Source organism: Cydia pomonella, chromosome 6, assembly GCF_033807575.1.
Source record: "Cydia pomonella isolate Wapato2018A chromosome 6, ilCydPomo1, whole genome shotgun sequence".
Classification (NCBI taxonomy): domain Eukaryota; kingdom Metazoa; phylum Arthropoda; class Insecta; order Lepidoptera; family Tortricidae; genus Cydia; species Cydia pomonella.
The window spans coordinates 10,203,456-10,230,952 of record NC_084708.1 but is presented as its reverse complement, the minus strand read 5'-3'; the positions used below and the strand labels follow the sequence as shown (position 1 = coordinate 10,230,952).

At 35.9% G+C, this 27,497-nt stretch overlaps 1 protein-coding gene across 4 annotated transcripts in view; it reads left to right on the top strand.

The window, feature by feature from the left end:
• Positions 1–27,497, top strand: part of LOC133518927 (uncharacterized) — a 168,876-nt gene that overhangs the window by 97,831 nt on the left and 43,548 nt on the right. For 2 of the 4 annotated variants that reach the window (XM_061852716.1, XM_061852717.1), the window contains exon 1: positions 25,593–27,405. The exons of the other annotated variants lie outside the window; for them this stretch is intronic. The gene's annotated coding sequence lies outside the window, so the exon portion shown is untranslated. Of the gene's footprint in view, positions 1–25,592; positions 27,406–27,497 lie in introns of those variants that run through there. 4 annotated transcript variants of the gene reach the window in all.

The window sequence follows — 27,497 nt, the reverse complement described above, 5'->3', positions numbered from 1 at the left end:
CATTTAACTTTACAAGGACTTATTTGGATCCTATACTCCTTACGCATGCAGGGATGAATCATGTCATTTATTTTAATACCATTGTGCTACTTGTATTTAGGTAACGGAGGAGCGGGAGACTTATAGGAGAGATTAAGTACCTTTTAAAATCTGCTTTAAAACTGCAGTGCTTCTTATTACAAGTTATTTTTATTAATTTACAATGTAACGGGTGATAACAAAAAATGAGAATTATTTTCTGTAGACTTATAAACAAAACTATCTACTTAAACTACTTAGGGTCGGCAACGCGCATGTAACTCCTCTGGAGTTGCAGGCGTACATAGGCTACGGAGAGTGCTTATATAAAAAAGGCTGTTAATAAAGTTTTTGCTAGTTCTTTTGAGATTCTTAAATTTCAAATATTTTATTTTTTCAAACATTTGTTTTTGTTAGAATGGTGTCGAAACAAGAAACTCTGCGAAAACGTGTTGTACACTTTTACAATTCTAACTTAAACATGGGGAAAAGGGACACAGTGGGTAATTTTAGTACAGAAAATGTACCAGTTTCTACTAAAAACACTGTATTATCCCATACATTTTATTCATGAGAAAATAAGTAAGGTCTGGCGGCTCTGGGATCTATGTAACTTATTTTTACGGGTCGAATAAAAACTCTAAATTTGCATACATATGTATTTTGGTGACAATGCAATAGTATGGTACCATCCAGGGTGGCCATAAGAACTCTGTTAGAAAAAAACTCCACCTAATTGTATTTAGGGTTTTTAAACTTGTGTCGATAAGTATTAGTTGCATGTGGAAAGAATAGAACAGTCAGGGATAACAGCTTGTACCAAAAATTTGTTTTAGGTACTCGTGTCCTCAAAAATATTATACTCTTTAAAACCTAGTTACATATTATCGATAGTCGATATTGGGACCGTGCGAAGTGCATGGTGGGGGTAGGTAAAGCGATCCCAGCGCATAAGGTGGTAAAAATTAGAACTAATTGCGGATAGCCTCTTTAACTTTCGTACACGTTATATGGCTCGAAATGAAACAGTATTTTACGATTACTCCTGAAATATTCACTTAATTTGTATGGTGTAAGGGACCATTGTAATCTTTATGAAATGCCTAATACAACTAACGTATTTAATTTGATAATTATTAATACTGTATTCGTGTAAATAGCTTTGCAAATGCCTCATACTATGTGATCTTTTTCTAGAAGTTAAGAATGGGTATAGTAAGTTATCCTTAAAAGATAGACATTTATCATTGCGGACTTTTTTGTAGACCCATGAAAGAGAGTTAACGGATTAGGCAGTGTTTTCGATTAAAGCTCCTAGCCAGCGTGTTTTTTTTTTTTTTTTTTTTTTTTTTTTTTTTATGGTAGAGGAGGCAAACGAGCAGACGGATCACCTGATGGTAAGCGATTACCGCCGCCCATGGACACCTGCAACACCAGAGGGGTTGAGATGGGAGTACGCTCTTTTCTTGAAGGTTTGAAGGTCGTATCGGTCCGGAAATACCGCAGGCGACAGTTCATTCCACAGTTTAGCTGTGCGAGGCAGAAAGTTCCTGGAAAAACGCACAGTTGAGGACTGCCAACCATCTACGTGGTGAGGATGGAAATGTTGTCGCGTAGGGCGATGGCGAAAAGAAGCGGCAGGGATTAATCCGAACAATTCCTCGGAGCACTCCCCGTTGTACATGCGATAGAAAATGCAGAGCGAGGCCACATCTCTACGCAGCGCCAAGGAGTCAAGCCGATTTTTTTCGACAATATCGTTATATTTCAACCAATTTACACAAAACCTTAACAAGTTATATACCTAAACCTACAGGTACAGGTGGGTCCCACAGGTTGTAAGGCGTCACGGTAGACCTCGTCGGAGATGGCGGGACGAACTTGATGCCTTCGACAGAGACTGGTGGGAGACTTCCGAGGATAGGGACACGTGGAAGAATAAGAGGGAGGCCTTTGCCCAGCAGTGGGACAGTATGGGCTCATAATAATAATACCTAAACCTTCCTCAAGAATTCACTCTATTGTTAGATGAAAGTCGTATGAAAATCTGTTCAATAGTTTTTAGTTTTGGAGCAGTTTTATAAGATGTAGTGCATTGACGTTTTCCCCTAGACTTGCTGACGCTAGGTTGCGTGACAGTCGTGCACAAAGCGAATAGGTAAAACATAATCATCACTAACATATTTATTAAGGCCGATATTATTTACTTTCTTACTCATTACATCAGATTATCTTACATACCTAACCCCTTTTCTACTTAATTATCTTAAAGTTCAGAACCAGTAGCTTACATTTGGATCTGTAAGGTTTCGCAATATTGAAAGCACCGTGGAAACTGGCCATGTTCTTTACTCACTGAATTCCTTTTACTTAAGGATATTTCTTTGATCATGCTTTTACCTAATATCTCGTAGAAGAATGAGCCCCATTTAATAAAATCAAATTAAATGGAACCCGACGAATGACTGCACAGAAGAGAGTTAAGGCGGGGATCTTCTAGAGTATATGATTTTGTAAACGGTTTTATTATGAGATACTGCGTATTAAAATGGAAAAAAATAGAATGCCTATATTTTAAGAATTTTCTCGCGTACCAGGGTATATGGTCATTAGTACTCAATAAAAAAAATCAAATATACCGCTTTTTTTTACATAAAATCTCATTTAAGTTCCAGCGTACAAACTGATGAAGAAAAAAATACATTATCAATATTATCATCAAAATGATCATCAATGATGGTTTTAGCGATGATGGGAATAATATTGTTAGATTGTAAGACGTGATTTGAAGTGAAACTTCTTTAGGCGCGTTGGGCATTTTTTGATGGGAAAAAAACCATTGTTGGATGGAAAAAACCAGACACTGTTATCGTAACCGACACCTAATAAAATAAAGCTTAAAATATTTCCTGACGGTTAAAAAAATACACACGTAATTGTTCGAGTTTTCACTTCTGTCAGCACTCCTAGAGTACCACTATTTTTTTTATACTACGTCGGTGGCTAACAAGCATACGGCCCGCCTGATGGTAAGCAGTGGCCGTATCCTATGTACGCCTGGAACTCCAGAGGAGTAACATGCGCGTTGCCGACCCTAACATTCTGCGCCCTTGTTGAGCTAGATGAGGTATGTAGATAGATTGAGTCCTGGGAAAAAGCAAGTGGAATTTACCATGGAAGATATATATGGAAATACTAATTCTACGCAGATGAGGTCGCGGGCTGAACCTAGTATTCAATAAAGGTGTTTTCTTTTTCAAAACCTGGTCGTTTTATTAGGAACTGTTGCCCCCGCAAAGTGCTCTTGATGTACTTACCCTATACTTTAGTCTCTAGAGAAGAATATATATTGTACAAATCTATACGTACATCCAGTAAATGTAGGTATGTACTTATCCTTAATCGTGAAAATAAAATACAATGATGTAATTCTATCTAGAAACATTTACGAATTGTGACGTATACCGGCAGACAATACACTTTTAATGGAACGAACGCTAAAACGAATAAATTGTAATATTTTCTTCCCCGAGTCAGAGCGGCCTTAAGTATAGCGCTTTTTATTTCTTACGGAATCATATTATTATTTTACTTTGAAATTCTAAAACCCCACAACAAAAAAGTATAGGTATATATGGGATTTTTCTCTAACCTGCATTTTTAGAAATCTTTATCTCATATTTACAACAATAATGGGACTTTATCGACATAAAATCGAATCGACTTGCAGATTTTATTAATTGTCCGCTCATATGCTTCTTAAGATTGAAACTACAGTCAAGTTTAATTCATTTTGAGACAAACAAGCGAGATTGACAAACCAATCGTTGGCACATAGGTACAGGAAAGTGGGCTTCAATCAGCGGCTGTTTAAGATCAGCAGTGTGTGCGGCGGTGCATGCACAATAATTGATCCTTGTTCTTTGATGAACTCAACCTACCTGTTGCTGATAGAGACTAGTATATCGATATAGGCGTTTAACGGTCATATTTTCTAATTGTATTTAGATTCGACCATCACCGTCCTCATAAAACCGCCTGGGATCTTGTTAAAACGAGTAAGTATAGTATGAATTATCTGAGATTATTTTTTGATCTAGTAATTTTATTCTCGCGAGTGTTTCGCCATGAAAAGTTGCATATGATTTGTTTTTTGTCCGCTAATGTGATTGTAAAGAAAAATTCTTTCAGAATAACTATATCCAATAACTACTAATTAAATTTAAATTTATATTTTTCCAATCAATACAAGCGGAGGTAAATGAGATTGGCGAACAAATCGTTGGCACGTAGGTACAGGAAAGTGGGTTTCAATCAGCGGCTGTTTCGGATCAGCAGTGTGCGCGGCGGTGCATGCACAATGATTGGCCCTTGTTGTTTGATTTACTCGACCTGCTTGGCGCCGCCAGAGACAGGTAAATCATTAAGACTCGTCCCCAGCGATAACGGCTATAACCTTACTAAATAAGTAAACAATTGCATTTGAACTTTAAGATTACCTATTACAGGCAGCACTGTGCTTAAGCAAAGATTCATTGCAATTTGCATTAAGATGCGTAAAATTTAAGACAATTTTCCGCTTCGAATTTGACAGGTAAACTAGATGGCGCTATACAGCTCTGATTTTAAAAAGTAGACGTTTGACAATTAAGTGACCGTAAAACATATCGCGCACTATAGCACCATCTGTTTTGGATGTCAAACTAAGGAGCACGTTTATTTTCTTAGACTTTACCTCTCTATTACAATCAATTCTCTTTGACTTAAGTAAATATCACTGGCGTACGTGTGCGGCGTATTTTAAGATGATAAGACTGGTAGTAATTACAAAGTTGCATTTCGAACAAATGAAATTCTACCCAATTGAACATAGAACTAGATTCAAACTTCCCTAAATATAATTTTGTATGGTGGGCGGTATCGGCACGAGGATAGAACTCAATTCCCAATGGCTTACTTTCAGCCAATTCTTATGTATCACGGCGCGTTACTAATAATATATGGGCCCGAGGACTCTGGCCTCGCGCGTAGTAGAGTCATTTAAAACAATTATATATCGCAACTTATGGGGCCCACTGAAGGCCTACCGCGAACCTCGCACTTGTAAATTCGTACGTAAGTTTGACAGGGAGGCAACACGTCGGACGTGGTTCGCGGTAGGCCCTCTGATTACCAGTTCGCCGGACGATATCGGCAATCATCAGGCCGACATCGTCGGGCGAATTGGTAAACAGTGGGCCCCTTTAGTTTAACATTGCCAGTCATTTTTTTACTTGCCTCTAAACCCACGTTCCACATCGCCGCCTCGCTGCTTCGCTCGCTCATTTGTATTTGTATTCCAATGTTAGTTCGCGCAACACTGTATGTGCTCCTTCATTTCGCGAAAATGTAGTGCAAGAGCTCACAGGCTCTGTATAAATGTTATAATTATGTTTGGACGGTCTTTATTTAAGCCTCCAGCACACGATAATTTAGTATGACGTATCATCGTTTTAATAAAAACACGAAAATTCGTAAGGTAATCATAATTCTGTAAGGTAAGGTGGGGTAAGACTACCACTGGGGCAAGACAAACACTTGAATGGAATCTTCTTATATACTGCTTGTCTTGCCCCGAGCAAAATAAACTATGTTCGTCTCACTCTTACCCCACCATACCTTATATTCTAAATAACTGCATGGGACTATAGTTCGGTAAAATCAGGTAGGTACGTAGGTGAAGGACTCATTACACTTATCCTGCCGTCTGGCCTTACGATTGTGGCCGACGTCGGTACCGACGTCGCGCCCGCGAAAGATCGTCATCCGTTTTACGAAATAAAAAACATCGTTAACAATATCTGACATGTAAAAAATACTGAACTTTGTCTCGAATTTCCAAAAATGTTTGATGTATGATATTTTTGCTGCTTAACTATTTTTTGACATCTAGAAATATTGTAAACTTTGTGCTAATATTTCGTGAAACCAAAAAAGATCCTTTGACCCGATATCGGGGCTGACGTCGCGTCCGATCGTTCGCCGTCCGTAGGTAGGGTAAGTGTAATAAGCCCTTTAACTCAGTAGCTAATTAAGCATGAATAATACAAATTTAATGCGGAAACAGCTCAATAAGTCAATCTAGCATTTCAATCAATAATTAGGTAAATACCCGGTGCGGCGCAGCGACAGCTCAAGCGTAACTCAAGGTGACATTCGGATGTCAACTCCAGCTGCATTACTGTTGCGACATTACTGCTGCAGCGGTGATGTTGTCGCTGTATCTGCCAATTTCCTTGATAACATGAGTGATGGATCGAACGTCATAGTCGTGGCAGTAATAAAGCGTCGAATGTAACTCATTTTGTCAACGAAATTAACAAATACATCATCTACGCCGTAGCAGTAATTTCACAACAGCTGAAGTTGACATCCAAATGTCACCTTAACGCGACATTTTGGCTGGTCAGATAATGATTAAAAAAATACACCACAAAATATTGCCGGTAATTAAAAAACAGCCTGTATCTATTCGTTTTCGTAAAATAGGTACTTACGTAAAGAAAGGTATCTCCAGTTCCTTACCATGCAGGCACAGTAAATGTAAATTTGGCGCTTGGAAAAGTTTCCAATGGAATATTGTATTGTATTTCCATATCCTCAGGTGTAAAAATAACTTCTTGGAATACTTCCGGTTCTAACAGTAGAGGAAATCCACAAATCCATTACACATATATTCCTGATTTCCTGAAATCCTGATTTTCGCCGCTTTCAATTATATTCGCAAACTTTACTTTTATGACATGGAGTTAAGTAGTTGCGCGAGAGTAACGCGAATTACCATTTAATTGCGTGTTTATTTATGGATGCTGCTAATTTAAGTGATAATATGCCTCGGTATAATAAAAAGTAACACTTATCTAAATATATATATAAAAAAACTTGCATCATAAATAAAACAAATGACAAATAACGCAATGAAATGATAACTCATAGAAGTAATTTAAAGATTATCAAATTACTATTCGTTCGTGTCGTTATCTCACTATATTTACTAACCAGCAAAAATCATATCAAGACAAAAAACCTACCCTCACGAACATATCCAACAAGAGATCATAATACATGTATGCTAGGTGATCAAAGTATTATGATTAGTGGTGCCCCTGTGATTTTAATCAAATATTTAGGCCGCCATGTTGGGACTTTCCTTATGTTGCATTTTCTCGTTGTCGTATAGGTACGTATAGTGACGATAGGTTCTTGTAGTATCTATCCTAAAATGAAGTGTTTTACACACACATACATAACATACATAACACTTTGGTACCTACTGTTGTGCCATATCTTGCTTGAATAACTTAGATTATGAACTGTACGCCAACATAAAACAAATAACTAAGCATTGTGAGCTACGGCCAGCTAGTGTTAATAAAACAGAATCTGCAGTTACATTAGATTAGTTAATTTAAGCTTATCTCGATTGTGCTCAAATGAAATTACATATTTCTAAATATTTTTAAACTGTTTCACCATCACCCAAACTTTCGCCTTGGCAATATGTTGTATTGCAATACACTGTCCGTTTTCAACGAGTCATCGATACTTTTTGTCGCGCTCCATATCCTGTGATCTGTGCATTACACGAGCACGAACTATGTAGTCATGTTTTGGACGAACCAAAGAAACATAATCGAAGAGCGCACATTGTCTAAACATAAAGTACGAGGTTGTAGAGCTAAAGGTAGACACCATGGTGTTTACCTTCAGACAGAGTAAAAATTTGCATTTGATTAGGTATTTGACATAATACAATATGTATGTCGAAAATCGTACGTGTCTTGCTAAATTGGGCGTCACTGGCACACAGACAATCAGAACTGGTTCGTCTGAACTCTCGGCTCAGAATAATTATGTACTTATATTTTTAAAGTAGTAATTGAAACAATCTTCTCGAATATACGAGTATTTAAGAGCATTGAATTCCGTGTTTATTCTTCCATTGTAAATATTCCTAATGAGTTTTCTCACTAGTAAACAGTTTAGGGTCATATAAAAACACACTTGTTTCTGTAAACAAGGTAACTTGTAGTTTAAGCAAACAATAAAATTGAAATATGTTATTTTAATAACTACAAGTACCTACAAAATGGCATCTCATTAGTGGAGCTGGTGCTTTTGTAATAAATATAAACCATCTAGACTAATAATGTATAATAGACTAGGAGATTTATGCTGTCTAAGAAAATACATGGAATTACAGGCCAATTCGAGTTTTTGTTATTGAATCTCATTCCAATATGATACTGATATCATCGATCTGATACTGATCTGATCTGACATAATGCGCAATTCAGCAGGTCCTTTGAAGGAGATTGGAGCCATCTCATATTGGAATGATGTCAGGCCCATCCATGTTAGATCAGTATTACGTTATATTGTTGGAATTGGCCTGTTAGTTTGAGTTTCATGTTACAGGACGTACCTAGGTGATGCATACTACGATAAATATTCTCGTAGCAAGCTCAATCAATACCTGCATTTAATACGCAATCACATAGATATAAACTAGGAATAAGCCCTTGCATACGAATTGCCATTGCGGCCTTGAAGTAGAACCACGTGAGCACCGCCCATATCCCGCCTACCAAGGGCTCGAAGCGATAACTTTGTACGGGCGTACATACAAGGCTAACGCTAGGCGGGTTACGATTAAGCGCGTCACAGACGGAGCGATAATATTGTATTTATTGTATTAAAACGTACGAGTATTAATGTGACATAATGTAGAAAAATATGAAACAGCATGAGCCCGTGTCCGTGGCTAGTGATGACCCACTGGTTAAAATGCATAATAAGGATTTATGGACTTTTATACCTTTACCTACGTTTAATTATATGTTTTATACATGATAAAAATAAATATATACTCGAACCTAAGTCAACGAATAAAACAATAACAAACCCATGCTCTTGTTATTTTGAATGTTATTAATCATTATGTAAAAGAAACGGGAAATGACTCTATAAGACGGGTAATACTTTAATTTCGGTAATTATATACGGTAAGTAATCATATTAAGTACATATATTTATCCATATATAATGTAAATAACGCATAATGCATAATAACTTCCAAAGAGAAATGACGTCCTTACAAGGTTAATGCATTAGCGTCATGACGTGCGAGCGAACATCGGTTACGCGTGAGAATGAAATAAAATTATCATTCAAAATTTGTTTTAAGCAATAAATAAACGTACTTAATTGGAAATAATTTACCGATGATATGAGATCCCATTTTTCTTCTTATACTTTTTATAATGGTTTTTAACAGCTTTTTACAACGCAATTAAGCATTTTTGTGTTATGCTGCGTGACATCATTTCACTGCGCAATTCGCTACACGACTGAGCGCAGCGGCGTAACGAAATGCGATTTTGACACCCATGTATCGACTATCGACCCCATTCGTAGTGCTCGTAAGGCCGGTCTTCACGATGTAATATATACGAGTAGGTCTATGCGCAAACAGCACACCAGCAAGGTTAATTTAAAATAAATCGATGAAATATTCAGAGATCGATATAAAGATAAACAAGATGATGGATTTACGTTTTATTGTGAGGCGTTGAATTAACAAATTGTGTATTGCTGATGGGATTGCGATCGGTGGGCGTTCCACGTTTGTTTAACAGGCCATCAAAGGGTGGAAACACACTGTTTGTATTTCGGGCGGACCTTATAATTATATCTATTACCTATTCAGCATGTCTCCATCTTCTGTTGAGTATAGGCCAGGCCTTTCTTTATTACGCCAGTCTGATCGGTCCTATGCTAATCTAATCCCCTACATACTTGCCGTTCGGCAAATATCATCTGACTATCTAGTCTATGGCAGGGCTTGGAACCAGTATTGAAATACCTGTTAATATTGTTCCAAAACCGTTATATTATTCGTTTTTTTTAAACCGGTTCTTTGATGGGACGCAAACTAAGAAATAACGTTCTCTCTCCTAACCGGCAAGAATACTAGTTACTCTCGGCTTTCGGAGACTCTCGGTTAAACTCGTTGCCATACATAAAAGAGACAGCAATAGGTTATTCATTCTATCTTGCTTCGATATTTTCAATTTAACCGGTTAATTTCGTTCCATAAAAACGAAAGGCGAACGAATTGGAATAATCTGGTATTTCAATAGTTCTTGAACCCGTAACCGCCAACGGAAACGATATCCCTTTCGTTCCTGGCTGAATGAACGAAATCGGTTTAAAAATAATAAAAAATCCAAGACCATAGACTCTATGGTCTTCACGCTGATTTTTATTATTCATCTAATTAACTATTATTCAGGAACCGATGTATCGCAAACTACCCACCATAGCAAATGCCATTGATTTGCATGCTTGCTTGACAAAAAGAAACGCTAATGTAGGAAACTTACTTACGGCCCGATTCGAAGAATTCAATATGATAACGATAAGTTCTGGTTTAGATAAATTCTCATTTAGATACCGTTTTATGTCGTATAATTGACAGAAGCAGCTCGATTCGGGCAACCAATGTCACTTTGACCTTAGTAATATCGTAGATAGATCTTATTGGGATCACAGCGGAATTGAAATAGACGTCAATTTTGACATGTCGTTTAGTTATCGATCTTTTAAAGATCTTTCCAAGATCTTAAACGTGTGTTAATCATTCTTCGAATCGGGCCGTTACTATCCTTTATAAAACTTAAATTCTTTGCGCAACTTGTTACACACTTATTTGTATAACTACCAAGGGCATCACGTTGGTCAAACAAATTCCTTGCTGTGTTGAATTATAGGGAGGCCCAGGAGACTTGAAGGGGGTCACTAAAAGGTTAAGCAAACACGTGAATGCCTCGTTTATTCCTATTGCATACCGACTACTGACGAGTCGAACTGTAACATGTTTAACTTTCAAGTATAAATTCGATTGAAATGAAAATGGGTTAACCCTTTTATCGTGCTTATGTGATGTTAAATTATTTATAAACTTAACGTATAAGCGTAGTCTCCATTTACCTTATTATATATTGAATAATTTTTACATTTCTTTTATTACTTTTTTGATTTTTTTGATTATTGCAAAAAAAAACAGATTTCATACAAATTTTTAAATACTTCTAACTCTTATAATAATTAAACATGCGAAAATAATCTAACGTAGAGGCATAGCTGTGGTTGACATATAACCAATTGTGTCAACATATTTTCAATAATGTTAAATTCAAGAGAGGAAATTAGGACTACGTTTGTATGAAAACGCGATTACGGGTCCCCCACTTTTGTCTTAAGATTGTCGCCAAAAAAATGATAATCCATAAATCTAATCTAACAAACAAGTTACAATTACCTATATAAAGTAACTAAATACGAAATGTTTTGTTCGACAAATATTTTATTTATTTACATCATAGAAGGCGTTAACAAATATAAATTTAATTTATTATAACTTCTTGATAAATGAGTAATTTGTTTGAGAACAGCATTATCTATTCTTAGGTCCAAGTTGTTTTGACGTCATGGTCGAGACCAGACATAGTGGCCTTGACTTTTAGATTTTATTAATGCGAATAAATTCTACTTTGCTGATAAATTCCCGAATCTTTTTGTTAGTCCGAATTTGGCACTTTAGGCACCTGTAGGGCACCTAATATGGTCGGATTTTTTTCATTTGTCACCATGCCTGATGTCACGTTCTAACAAGTATGTAAGTGCAAAAGTGACGGGCATAGTGATAAGCGATAAAAATGGAACCATGCTGCCACTGCTGGAGTCAATGAGTATTCACTGATCAGAAAAAATAGGATGATTGTAAAATGCGGGCCCGGTTGGAATAGTTCGCCGTGTATCCGCGCTGTGTTTACGCGACGCGAGGGGCCGGAAACAGCGCGCCGCTGCCTCAACAGGTAGCCCGCTGTCTTTACTTTGTTTCTGTACTACGCTGGTTACGTTGGTATCACAGTCAATGGGCTCTTCGCACAGTAGACCGATCAGTACTAACATAGCTTGTGGTTACTTAGACTTTGGTACTAAATTGGATTTTAGGACCACCATGGATGGCCAGATTCTTTCACTTCGTGCGCTAAAATATATCAGAAAAAATTACATTCAATTCCCTGGTCTACATCTACTATAAATGAGTAGTTACAAAAACTTAAATAAAATAAAATAACATTTTTAAAGGAACTATTGTAGATAATGTGACTTTCGCTTAGCGTTTTGTATCAACCATTATCATCTTGGCTGGGCTCCTGGGTGTCATCATAAAATTCGTTCTAGTTAGATCTGATGTCTGAAATTTTTGTCTTTAAAGGGGTCAAAGTTTTGTATGGGGAGGGGAGTCAATAACCGCTGAACCGATTTAATTGAAGTTTGGTATATAGATAGTTTTTGTTATGGGGAAAGATATATAATAGTCTTTAACCCCAAACATACCCCGTAAGGGTGAAAAGGAAGAGGAAAAGGGCTTTAGGGGGGAAAAGGGGTTGAAGTTTGTATGGGGAAACAGTAAAAAATGCAGATTGTATAAAAGATGCCCACAGATACGTATTTCAGGATTTTGAATACTAAATCACCCCCAACCCTTTAAATTAGGGGATGGAAGATTGTCATAAGCGACTTACAAAAACAAGTGAAATAAAATGATGCCAAAACGAAACCAAAAGGCTCGCACTGTAAGAAAGTTATCAGATCTCTTGTAGAACCAAGCTGCTAACTCTACAAGCCCTAACTTCACAAACTCTACACCTTAGTGAAAATATGTGGCTTGGCCGTTTCGTTACTACCAAAAGTATTGTATGATAAAAAAAATAATAGTGAATAAATTTTTCACCTTACGCCCACGTGACGGTAGCGAAATGGCCAAGCCAAATATTTTGACTAAGGTGTGTAGAGTTTGTGAAGTTAGAGTAAGAGATCTGATAATTTATTGACAGTGCGAGCCTTATGGTTTCGTCTTGGCATCATTTAACATGAAAATGTTTTTGGTGGGATTAATATTTATAGCAACTATTAAAACATTTTATTTGAGAACTATTAAGTAAAATTCTTTAGAAATTTCGTCTCGGTAAATCTATTGGTACAACACTAAAGGTTTATTTTCTGCTCCGTTAAGCTTTGGCACAGTTTTAAAGCAAACTGAAGCAGTTAAACTTCGTTAACTCCATCCAGATACTTATTATTTAAGATATTGCAATAATGAATGCTCCAGCTGAGGACCAGGAAAGTACCAGTACCAGTGAATGAACAGTGCTAGTGTATGAACAAAACGCAGCACTCTCTATTCTTATCTCATCTCATAAAATAATCACACAAAGGAATCTCATCTCGTATAAGATTTTTGTGTATTACTGGCACTCCTGGTACTTTTTTTCCATTGAGTAACATCAATATTTATGTTGTGGTAATATTTGATCCAATTCCAGTTGGACACTTTTTACACCAGAAAGATGTACAATATCCTAGCTTTAGCTTTCAATCATTTGTATGGGCCCGTTAATAAGGAGACAGTTCGTGTCATACACGATGACGCGCAGATTTGTCAAATCTAACCTTTAAAAACATGACAACACGAGTCAAGGCACGCGTCGTCGTGAATGACATGATCTATAATGGATTACAGTAGTAGAACTTTTTGACTTCTGAGGCATATTTATATGAGATGGCTTCGTTTTAGGGATATAGTGTTGTAACCTTTCTGGATAAACTTTTCACTTAGCTATACATAATATTCATATTAAATCCACATCTACACTGAAAAAAAAAGAAAAACAAAAAATACGCATACTTTTTCTTATGCCGTCTGATCCCCGTGGTCCCCGAAGCTCAATTTTTAAAACACGCAAACAGGGATCCTAGATATTATAGGTGTCAAATTTTATTACCGTCTCTATTATTTAAACCTCATTTAAGACCTAAAATCTGTTCTTGCAATTACATTATTTAGCCCTAAATATTATCTCTTCATTAATTTTAGTAACTTTGCACTGGTGTACCAATTACGGATCTATTTTATTGAAATATGGTTAATAAAAGATAAAATATGGTTTCATAATCGGCGTCCTCTCAAGGCGACTGTATTGATTTTTCTTTAATAAAACTAATGTAAACATGTTGTGAAGGGCAAGAGGAATCTACTGATACGTCATTTAAAAATAAATAAAAATTCCGTCCAGTGTCCTAAGCTGCAGGGTGTACTGAATCATCAGTATTTAAACCCATAACCCTACTTTCTGGTTACGTCACAGTCGAGGAAAATGTTGATATTGAGGTAGATCATGTACAAATGTATTCTTAAAACTGGAATTAGTATTCCTACAAATTTTTGTATTAAGAGAATATCCCCTGAAAGCGTTTAAGCGCTAAATCTGGGTTCAGCAAGGGTTTTCTATAAGAAGATGTATTTTTTCCGCAAAGATATCTAGAACTATTTTGTGTATAATTTAATAAGCTTTAGTGTTATACATATATAAGAAGGTTAACGCAAGTACTATCTCGGGCGATCGATATTCGAAATTTCATAGACATGTCATAGTTTTCAATTGTTTAGTGGATTTAAATATAATATACGAAACAAAATAAAACTATGCCATTCAGTTTCTTTAAATGTACTTAGCTATGCCCCGAAGTTAACGGAGTTTAAAAAACACCGTGTATATCACGAAGTATATGTCACCGTAAAACTTTAAACACTCAGTTTTCAATCTTGCTAGGTAAATTATGAACTGACGGTAGGAAGATTGCAAACTAACGTAATCTAATATAGACATATATCTATAACTCTCTGTAAGACAGGTAAAGTGCTGCCTTAGCCCTTTTCCTGCAGGATCCGTTACGGAGTAACTTGTATTTTATCTGTGCCGTGGGGCATCGCGTTATCTGCGATCGGCGCGATGAAAATGTTACGAGGACACCGCATTCGAGCCGGTGACATTTAACGCATGCGGAAAAATCTATCCCTTCTAGAAATAGCGAACCTGTACTAGTGTATTCTCTAGCATACTAGTTTATAGGTACATTTTCTTACTGTGTGCTGAAATGTTCTTTTATTTTTTACAACCTTTTATTTAACTTGCAATGTTTGTATTATGCTTGTTCTGGTCAAACCTTGCAAACTAAATTAGACACATGTCCCATAATTCGATTGAACTAAAACTTCATATGCATAGGTACATACCTACATACATACGTACATACGTTGGGTGACAATGCAATACTAAGATGATCTCATGATGGATACAGGACGTGGCCATAGGAACTCTGTTATTAAACAGCGTTACCTAATTGTGTTTGGATTTGTTAGAATTGACTTGATGAGTATTAGTCGCCTGTTGAAAGAAAAATACAGTCAGTGATAAAAGCTTGTAAAAATGATTCTTATGCAAAAAAAAAAAGTTATACTTTGTGAATTTGCGTTGAAGCAATTTTAATGGATTTATTCTAGATCAGTAAAGACAGCTAAATTATGAAATGAAGAAACTAAAGTGGAAATTATAATTATTCATGATAAATAGTTGATTATTTAACTGCATTAAATTTCTATGTAATTGTTCTACTGATGAAAAATAGTTTTCTAGATTTATTAATAACCAATTTAAGAATAAAAGGGACACACAGTGCCCATACAATCCATACCCCTGTAATCTTCAATATAGGTTATCCGTTAGTATCTCGCGAAGAACGATACCTGCTGAGCTTTCTTAGATTGGAGTGCTTTCAATCTCTCATGTTTCACAATCATCACGAAAGCTCGCTCCAGATTTAAATACAATTCAACTTCCTGGAGCTTGACGCTTATTTTGATGCGGGTTTTGCTTTTCCATAAAATATAATTCCCTAAGTTTCCTAAAGTATTATACATTCATTGCCCGGGGGCTTAACATACCGAATGAGCAAATAAAACTTACTTTTACTGAAATTGTCCAACCGAATGAGGTCACTCAGAAATGCAATCCAAATGTCAGCGTGTTTTCAAATAGGACAGAACAGAACTAATAAATGTCAATACTTCGGAAAGTTACGAATTAGTTTAGCAAAACGAACCGTAGAGCATTTCGCTAATTCTGCGAAACTACCAAATGCCGTTTAAATTTAAACGAGGTGTAGTTGGAAAAAATATAGATCTATTTTTTTCAACTACACCTCTTCTTACAAAGTCCTGCACCATTAGTTGCCAAACTAATTCAGTGATTCTTTCTTTCTCATTTGTATTGACAATCTTTTTGCATTCACAATCCACAATTTAAAATATAATCCACAATACAATATATAAATTTCATACAATTATTTTTATACTTATGAATTAGATTTGCATTTAAATACATATAAGTTGACCGCGATGAATTAAATACACAATTAATACAATCAAATAATAAATATTTCATACTTTATTACACTTCATAAGTAAAAAAGCGGCCAAGTGCGAGTCGGACTCGCGCAAGAAGGGTTCCGTACCATTTATGACGTATTAAAAAAATCTACTTACTAGATCTCGTTCAACATTTTACCACTTAGGACACACATTTTACCACTTTGGAAGTGTCTCTCGCGCAAACCATTCAGTTAAGAAAAAAATAATATTAGAAACCTCAATATCATTTTTGAAGACCTATCCGTAGATACCCCACACGTATGGGTTTGATGAAAAAAAAAAATATTTTTTATTTTATGACTTATTAAAAAAACTACTTACTAGATCTCGTTCAAACCAATTTTCGGTGGAAGTTTGCATGGTAATGTATATGATATATTTTTTTTAGATTTTTTCATTCTGTTATTTTAGAAGTTACGGGGGGGGGGGACACACATTTTTTCACTTTGGAAGTGTCTCTCGCGCAAACTATTCAGTTTAGAAAAAAATTATATTAGAAACCTAAATATCATTTTTGAAGACCCATCCCTAGATACCCCACACGTATGAGTTTGATGAAAAAAAAATTTTTTTGAATTTTTATGACGTATTTAAAAAAAACTACTTACTAGATCTCGTTCGAACCAATTTTCGGTGGAAGTTTGCATGACAATGTATATCATATATTTTTTTTAGATTTTTCATTCTGTTATTTTAGAAGTTACGGGGGGGGGACACACTTTTTTCCACTTTGGAAGTGTCTCTCGCGCAAACTATTCAGTTTAGAAAAAAATGATATTAGAAACCTCAATATCATTTTTAAAGACCTATCCATAGATACCCCACACGTATGGGTTTGATGAAAAAAGATTTTTTGAGTTTCAATTCTAAGTATGGGGAACCCCCAAAATTTATTGTTTTTTTTCTGTTTTTGTGTAAACATCATAATGTGGTTCATAGGATACATCTACTTACCAAGTTTGAACAGTATAGCTTTTATAGTTTCGGAAAAAAGTGGCTGTGACAGAATCGGACAGACAGACGGACATGACGAATCTATAAGGGTTCCGTTTTTTGCCATTTGGCTACGGAACCCTAATAAAAACGGCCCTATGTTTGACCTTTTTTGATGTGCAATAAAGTTTAAAATAAATAAATAAAATGACTCGTGTGCAATATCGTGAACATAATACTTTCAGAACCAAACTAACATCTCAAGCGCAATGTTAACTTTTTAAATATCCTCGAAATGGCAACCAAATAAAAATTCAAAAATGTACGTTACGTAACGTAACCCAGTAACAAATACCCTCCTTTGTGCTCATCCGGTGATTAAATATCAATATTTCGACGTATAAGGCTCCATATATTTTTTAATACCTATCACAATATTTCTTGCCCTGTGAAATGAAAATGGGGATATATAAGAGTTTTTTTTTTGTTTTACTCGAAATGTTAAGTCATCTATGTTGATCAACTTCTAATGTATATTCAATCTCATATAATCTATATATTTGACCTTTTTAGGGTTTCATACCTCAAAAAGTAAAAACTGAACCCTTATAGGATCACTCGTGCATGCGTCTGTCTGCCTTTCCGTCTGTCACAGGCTATTTGCTCCGAATAACGAAACTACTGTACTAATTAGGTATAAGGTACTGAACCCTTGGGATGCGAACTCACACTTGGCCGGTTTCTTAGTATTGAATACCTAAGTACAGTCTATGTACGGAGGGGAGAGTGGTTTGGTATATATGTACATTGGCATAGATGGTTTACCACTACATTTCAATATCGATGTTTAATTTATTCATGTTTGATATTAAATCAAACTCAACTAGTGTATAATGGAATGTCCGACCCTAAAAAAACATGAAAATCGTAACAGTAAAAATATCAAGATTATCACAAACTTTCCGTCAGACACAGACATATTAAATATGTTAAGGCGGGGTGTATAGTAAAATACGCTATTTTCAAATCGATATTTACAGGCTTGTACAAAGATTTCATCGATTATTTTCTAGAATGTATAACTTCAGTCCTTGAACTAGGCTGCTGCTTGTCATCAACACGATGGCTCATCTTTTTCTCGATGGATTATTGCTTTGAAATTATGCTTAAAATTGTGTTTCTTTCGATATTTTAGAAGTACTATGACGAAAATCAATATGAAACTTACTTCATTCGATAGCTTTTAAGTAACTCTACTATTTTGCTTGTCCTTTTATCGATGCGTTAAATTTTTCATTCATAATTCTGAATTCAACATTTTGTCTACTAAACGTTACCCTGCGCGGCAATACCGTCAGTACGCCAGTACGCCCGTGACCACTGTCAGCGTCGGACCTGTGCTAGTTTAGCAGACGTTACATTAAATGGATAATCACACTATAAATACACAATTATATTATACACACAATGTTTTCATGACACATACGAAGAAAAAACTTAATAGTAATTTACATGATTCTTAAATACGGTGACATTTCAGACATCCGTCCATCATATGTCATATTGTCTTTTTTGACAAGTTTTACACCCGCACCCGTCCGGCATTCAGCCACGATTAACCAAAGGATGAAATGGGGCCTTGCTCTCGAGTTAAACACTCTAATTTTCATTTTTAATACGAGGAAAGTAAAATACATGTGAATTTAAAAAAAACACGGCTGAGTATAAAGGTCTACTGTCCCTTAGAGCTATGAAAAAATCAAACTTCTAAGCTAACGCAGTGAAAAGATAGAGCCGTTTATGCCGAAAATTTCCGCAAATTTTTGACACTCGCAAGGGAATCAAAACCTACAGGGCATTTCCCGTGAACTCAGAATCTTGAAATTTGGTACGAAGCACCGTCTTATAGCACAGATAAAGGAAAAATTGCGAAAACCGTAAATTTTTGTACGGAACCCTCGGTGCGCGAGTCCGACTCGCACTTGGCCGGTTTTTTAACTACTTACCCGAAATAGAGTTCTATTACATTTTTAAGGTTAACTAAGTTATGAATAGGTATATAAATATGATTTAAAGCAGACAGTTGTAACCTTTGTCTGAATTATAGTAGTAAGTACTATTTTTTAATCACAAAATTATATGGTATCATTTTACTAGGTTCTCAGTTTGCCGCGGTATACTCCAGTATTGTATATAATTATCTCATTTTTAATTTCATGAAGTATAAATCATAATCAATATAAATTTCCGAAAAAGATCCCGGAACTAACAAATCCGAATACGGATAGCGTCAGAAGAAGGACGTAGGCGTGCTGCGGGTACGGCGCGCGGGGCGCCCGCCTGCCTGTTCTACCACTTCGTCTGCTTCACCCCCTCAAAAACCTAAAATCCGACTATAAGGGCGCCTTAAAACGAGTCACTCACGTATTTAAGTCGAAAACGCTCGACACGTTTCACTCCGTACCTAGGAGGTCATCAGGAGCTTGCGTTGACGGACCGGCGCAAACTGCGGGCCGCAGCCCTCCGCGCCCGATGACTTGACGCGGGCGCCGGTCACGGCAGGGGAGGCGTTCCAACTAAAAATACGTGAGTGACCCGTTTTAATATATTTAATATCAAGATTATCATTATCACAAATAATTTCTGCTTGATACATGTACATGAAACTACTCTCAGTACTTCTCGCGTGGTTATACGTGCTAGCGAGATAGCTAGCCTTCCTGTAAGATTACCTCCCAAAAATGTGTTTAATGTATCTTTATTTGTAAGGCGCATCTGAATCGTGATCGATAGTATTCATAACTCACTTCACTATGAACATTATTTATCACGTAATTACACCATTCTAGCATACCGGCCAATTGCGTGTCGGGCCACGCATTATGGAGGGTGTCGTACCTTCATTTAATATGAAAAAAATGGCAAGTAATTAAATTATCAGCCGTTTATAAAAATGATCTGCAAAAGAAAATTGCCAATAAATCATTTAGACTCACCCCCCATCATACGGTCCATATCGTAAATTTTTACCCTTGAATAATCCTACAACAAAGAGCTAGTTGCGCGCATTTTGTGAATGGGTAGTAAGTTTTTTGAAAGAGAAAATAAAAGGGAAGTAATTAAATGATAGCCAATTTATTTTTGCTTAAAAAATCAGCTGGTTAGCAATGGATAGGTTAGGTTCGTTACACATTTGCTGATCAACAGATTTTTCAGGTAACCAATTTTTGCGGATCAAGTAAATTGTAATCCAAAATTAAATAATCCGCTTACCCACTGATTGCTTATCAAAATTTGATTAATGGTGGATTGGTTACTGCCGATCAAATGATTAATTTACCAACAAAATCAATGTAGAGCAGCTCAGTATGAAATAAATTGCGAACTGGTTTAGAAATACTTGCTAACCATAAGTTGCTGACCAAGTATACATTTTGGCTGACCAAATATATATTTTTATTCATGAATAATATTTTGCAGATCAATTAAATGACACCCGGAAAAAAATCATACAGGTAAAAGGGTGTACCTTCGCGGCACTTACGTCCTTTTAATAAAATAGAAGTTTTTTGGTAAAAACTCTTTAATGGCTCAACCGATCATGTTCAAAGCTTAAATTTTTTTGGAAATTAGAAGCGCCCAATTTCCTTAATTAAATAACTTTTTAAAAACCTTAAAGTTGTTTTCAAGGCTTTTCAATTGATGTACCACGAGTAAATTTTTATGTGATTTTATTTCCCTTTTAGACACTTCATACATGGATGATTATTTATGGCTATTTTTTTTTACTTCTAAACTAAGTAGTGGCTCACAATACACATCATGTACCAAATTTCATTAAAATACCTATAGTAAATAGTTTTCGAGGTATGTCTATCACATACACACAGACCGACGGGCAGACGAACATGACGAAACTATATGAATTGCTTTTGCCATTTTAACTACGGAACCCTAAAAGCCGCCTTTTAGGGTTCCGTAGCTATGCTGGCCAGCATAAATATTAATATGATGTATGTTTTTTGTTTTATTACACACAAATCAGACCATTAAACTAGTGAAGATTTATGTAAACATCCCCGCGTCCAGGTACAATGTGGATGTGTGTTAGTAAATCGTTTCTGAGGGGTCGAGATGTAGACTCCTATTGTTATTCTTAAGGAATCGTAAAGCCAGGAAATTAGAAAGGACCAATGTACTATGTTGTGCAACAAGGGGGGTAAGTGAAATTTAGGACACGAGGGTGGTAATTCCCAACAGCCGCAGGCTGGAGGGAATTAAAGACCCGAGTTTGCAATATTCTTACCCCCGGAGTTACACACAGTGTTTTTCATCACTTGCGAACACAAAACTAAATTTTAAGCAAAATAATTCTTAAATACGGTGACACGGCTGGTTAATTAATCAAATTAAATAATTATAAACAAAAATATTAAATTATAAACGTCAGTATTTTGAAAGTAAAACTCATTTATGCTACTTGGTTTGTATGATTAAGTGACATAATTAAAGAATAAAACCGGCCAAGAGCATGTCAGGCCATGCTCAGAGTAGGGTTCCGTAGTTACTCTTCCGTCTTAATAAGCTAAACTCGAGCTTAAAGTATGGTAGATTGTTAACCAAGGGATGAACTGTGGGTCTTTTTACTATGAAGGGAAAACTTTTTGCGATAACTCAAAAACAGCTAAACTGATCATATCCGCTATAGTTTTCGTTTAATGTCTTTCTTAAGCTCTACTTCCAAGATTTTTTTTTATATTTTTTGGACCTATGGTTCAAAAGTTAAAGGGGGGGGACACATTTTTTTTTATTTCGGCGCAATTATCTCCGTATCAAGAAATGTTTGTTGAAGACCCCTATTAGTTTTGAAAGACCTTTCCAACGATATCCCACACTGTAGGGTTGAAGCAAAAAAAAAATTCACCCCCACTTTACGTGTAGGGGAGGTACCCTAAAAAAAATTAAATTTTTAGATTTTATTATACGAGTTTGTCGGCTTTATTGATTTATATATCCATGCCAAATTTCAGCTTTCTAGCACTAACGACCACGGAGCAAAGCCTCGGACAGACAGACAGACAGACAGACAGACAGACAGACAGACGGACATGGCGAAACTATAAGGGTTCCTAGTTGACTACGGAACCCTAAAAAAGGCCAACAAAATAGGCCTTTGTTCTTCAGCACAGGTGTGCATGAAATAAGATCTTTTTCGACCAAGTGTGATGTAAAAATTATGGCGCACCACGCGTAACTAGCGATGAAAGATCTGACGTCCGCGTGGGTTCTACCGTTTTATGTCAATAACTGTGAAAATATACTTAGTTTCTGGTTAAGATTTCGCTGGTCAAATCCCTCGGCTCTATCACTAGCTATTTTAACGGTATACAATTGAATATAAATGAAAATTAGACATGTTATCGTGATTTTTTCTATCAAGCCAACTTTGAGCTTTTCTTCCCTTCCCTTCATTAAAACGGTTAAAATTTTAAAATAAAAACTACAATTTTGCGGAAGGCCCCCCCCCAGCTTACCGTATGCATCTTCAAAAGGCGGAATTACGCCAGTGTGCGACACAAGCATATTATTCAGTCCAAAAATGCTTGTGCCGCACAGTGTCGCACACTGGTGGAATCCCGCCTTAAAACGAACCAAAATAAGCATGACCACGAAATGTGTATCGCTGACGCGTAACATTTAAGTACATCATCGGTTTGTATGATGATCTTTGCAAGTTATAGGCGTAACAAAATCAGCATCTAAATAGTAAGTATGGACGTTAATTAACGCTCAAATCCTGCCCCACAAGTCCCACAACGCCGCGGCACAAGTGTTGACAAATAAACAAACTAATGTAATATTTTAACCAATTACAGTGCATAAACAATGTAAACTGGTTTGGTGGTAACATTATTTCTAGTTGGCATTATCGGTCTTGACTTGCTTTTCTCATGTCAGTGCAAATGAAAACGATAGTTATGAAAACTTCAACTAACTTAAACTTTAGTTCAAAGGTCGGTAAGGAGGCCTATTCCAAGTAAAAAATCTACGTGGTTTTATATTTATATACCAGTATGTTATAGTTTGCATATACATACTACTGGTTTTCGGCTTTTTAGGGTTCCGTAGTCAACTAGGAATCCTTATAGTTTCGCCATGTCCGTCTGTCTGTCTGTCTGTCTGTCTGTCTGTCCGAGGCTTTGCTCCGTGGTCTTTAGTGCTAGAAAGCTGAAATTCGTACAATAAAATCTAAAAATTTAATTTTTTTGAGGGTACCTCCCCTACACGTAAAGTGGGGGTGAATTTTTTTTCTACTTCAACCCTACAGTGTGGGGTATCGTTGGAAAGGGCTTTCAAAACTAATAGGGGTCTTCAACAAACATTTTTTGATAAAGTGAATATATTCGGAGATAATCGCTCCGAAAGAAAAAAAAAATGTGTCCCCCCCGTCTAACTTTTGAACCATAGGTCCAAAAAATATGGAAAAAATCGTGGAAGTAGAGCTTAAGAAGGACTTTAAATGAAAACTATAGCGGACATGATCAGTTTAGCTGTTTTTGAGTTATCGCAAAAAGTTTCCCCTTCATAGTAAAAAGACTTAATTAGGTACTGATTATGCTGCCTATTTGTTTAACTCGCGTGAAAGGTACCGTTTCATCCCTTGGTTAACAATTTACTATACTTTAAGCTCCAGTTTAGCTTATTGTGACGGAAGAGTAACTACGGAACCCTACACTGAGCGTGGCCCAGCATGCTCTTGGCCGGTTTTTATTTTATTTTATTAGTATACAGTGTGTATATTTGATATAACCTCAAACTTAAACTAGACGTAGGTTTTAGTGCTATACATTTTTTTAGTTTAGTCTTCACTACCAGAGCATAATTAATATTTGTTTTTTTTTCTAGCGGCAATGTATTTCGTACATCATGGTCACTTGTGACAGTTGTGACGTCGCGTCATTAATGAGACGTTTTGAGTTAAAACAAAGTAGTGATACATTTCTTGCTGAATTATTTTGTATGAAAACATAAAAGTCGTCCATTTTTTATAACACCCATGAAAGTGTGTTAATTACAGCCTAAACTAACTGTCCTTTGATTACGTGTCCGTATCAAAAGTACAAGCTGTGTAATGCCATCGTCCTACTTTGATGTGTATCCAAAATTCTCATATTGCTATTGTTCATATTGATTTGTCTTTCTCCTGTTAGTGTTTGATCCTTACACATTTTTTCAATGATTCGTTGGAAGAGATCCCTTTTAGGGATAAGTTCGCCTTTGTATGTAACTTTTTATTTTTATTTTGTCTGTTTCGTGTTAATATGTTTATGTGAAATAAAGTGTACATATATACAGTCTAGTCAGAGACAAAGCGCGTTCTAATAAGCTCGAGAAAGATGCACTGTGTTGTGTTAAGTCATTTTCATATCAATAACAAATTAAGATTTTGAAACTTTGAAACTTCGAATAGGCTTCAAGATAAAGTAAACCTCCTCTGCCTTGGTTGACTACAATCTGTTTATATTATGATTTGAACAACAACAAACTGTTGTGTAGGTGGATAGAAGACAAAGCAGCAATAAAACCATCTGCCTCCGTCGCAACAATAATTTCGTCAGAATCGCCTACCCTAATTACTAACAAAGAAAGTTTCCTAACTTGTTGGCAAATTTAGGACGGATAATAGGTATCATTCCCTGAATTTCGTTTAATATGAATATACCTTTTGTCCTAACTCAGACAAAGCAAAAAAAAACTTATTCCAATATTGTAGAATAATGAATGAATGTATATGATAAAGTTAAACTGGCAGTAACGTTCAATAAAGACATAATCCCGGAAATCTGTGTAGGTCTGATAGACCGACTAACTTTAGAGTACTGAAAAATAAAAATAAAACATTTCAATACACCAAGTAGTAGCAACTATTTTGGGCGAAGGGTTTGGTCGAGTTATCTGCCACACATCTTAAAGAGTATTCCTAGACATGTAATAATATATAACCTATAGTGGAAACCTCATTAGCTTCTATAACGGAATTACAAAAATATTTTATTATAATCTCAGCTAACAGTCTATATAAATGTAAATTATGCTAAATTTTTGATAACTTATACATATTTACTTACTATGGTCGAAGCTCAGCACAGATATAAGTACAGAACCCACACAATGAAATATATATAATATATTTAATATTTGATTTTCGTTTTGATTTCATTACCAATTTGACATTGAAGACGATATTGTTTTATTTTTGATCTAGTATAAGGAATTAATTACTAACAAACAACATGGGCCTATTTTGACCTGAAATAAATGAATTGAATTGAATTGAAAAAATTACCTTATTTGGTACTAATATGGTTTACTATGGCTATGAACTTGGGGTAGTAATTAGTGAGTTTCGGTTGTCATCTGACGATATATCGGAGTGTCATTAGCGTGGACAAAGTCGCGGACGTGTGTAATAATTATAATTATTTCTGTTTTATATAATTATAACGGCCAGGCTCGGCCTTGCATGAGTTGCTAAGCGCTGCGCAGGTGATTCAGCTGTCATCGCAGAGATGCCCGTGAGATGGATGGGGCTACGATCCGGGCCCGTATATTTTTATTACCCTCCAAGAAGAAACCCTGCATTTTCAAATTCACATCTGACTAATATTACTTTCAACTTTATTCTTTACGCGATAAAGTTGTTTATAGTAAGATACAGTAAAATGTGAAGCGATGTGTTAAAACCATGTCAGGATCTGTAATCGGAACGGGTTTGACTGATTTACAGCCCCCGGCGTTTAAACAAAGAGTTGGCTTTACTAATACAAACGAATGATTAGGTAAGACTAGTGCCAGCGACATACCCTTGGCTGTTCAGTGAATATATATGGTGTTCGGAAATTGTTGTTGCTATAGTTCCCTAATTGAATTTACGGTAGCGGCATTTCAATTATAGACTTCCTTCATCACAAAATGGAGCCTTGAGAGCAATAATAGTCAATATGGGCACGTTTAAGAGAACGAGAATAATCTAAAATGAAAAATTAGTACGTAAATATAAAACATAAGCTAAGTAAACTTGTTCTAAATTGAAGACACCACTTATAATGCTTAATTAAACCTATTGATTTGCAACAAAAACATGGATTTATAAGTGTTACAAATGTTTTGTTAATCAAGCAAATTTTGCTGCATTTAACCAAAAATCTTTATTTCACCCAACTATAAAAAGAAATCGGTTCGAAAAGAATTTTCATTTTAACTTATATTTTTACATAATTACATCTCTTTCAAACCTCTTCAAATGTCATACTTTTTATAATAAGAACACATCATTTCCTTAAATATAATTATTCACATTTCTTAAACATTTTTTCTTCGTGGTTTTCCTGATATCCTACAAATATATTTTGTATTAAACTCATTAATATCACTTTTGCAACTTACAAGGAAAAAATAATACATACAACACATCTGCACCACGTTCCTCTTGTTACCTACTGCTAATAAATCAGAACACTAATGAATATGTATTGTTGTAAGGAGATTATATTAACCACATACAAAAATATATACGAGTATGACACCTAACATTCATGTTTTTTTCTATTTTTTTACTTTTATCTTTTTACTTTATATAGCCTAAAAAGCTCTAGCCCGGCCTTGATCTCAGGGATAAACAGTAAAACCGCAATGCGACTCTATGTATGTGTGTGTAAATAAGGAAAATACTATTAAAGGAACATTCTATAACAAGATGTTTATGCGTTTGTGTTATTGTAGAAACAGGTGAAGTATTTTGTCAATCATTAGGGGGGGGCGGATTCGTCCGCGGGCAGCTGGCGGGCAGCCGGCCGCCCGCTGCGGCAGTCGGCTACGCTCGCTACGCACCGCCGCGCGGCCCGTAGACGCGCTACGAACAAGACGCGCGCGAAAATATCACATGTTTCAAACTGTTCAATAATCTGTGAAATATTGCTAGCATTTGTTTGAGCCTAAAGGCTATAACACAAACGATAGTATTGTAGGTGATGGAAAAATATAAACAATTCATTTATGCGAAAAATTCAGCTGTAAGTACAAAGAGCCTTCTCCAAGAATAATATCCGCCTTCAATTATTTAGATATATGACGTTATGTTATTTAATTTACTTTATTGTTTAGC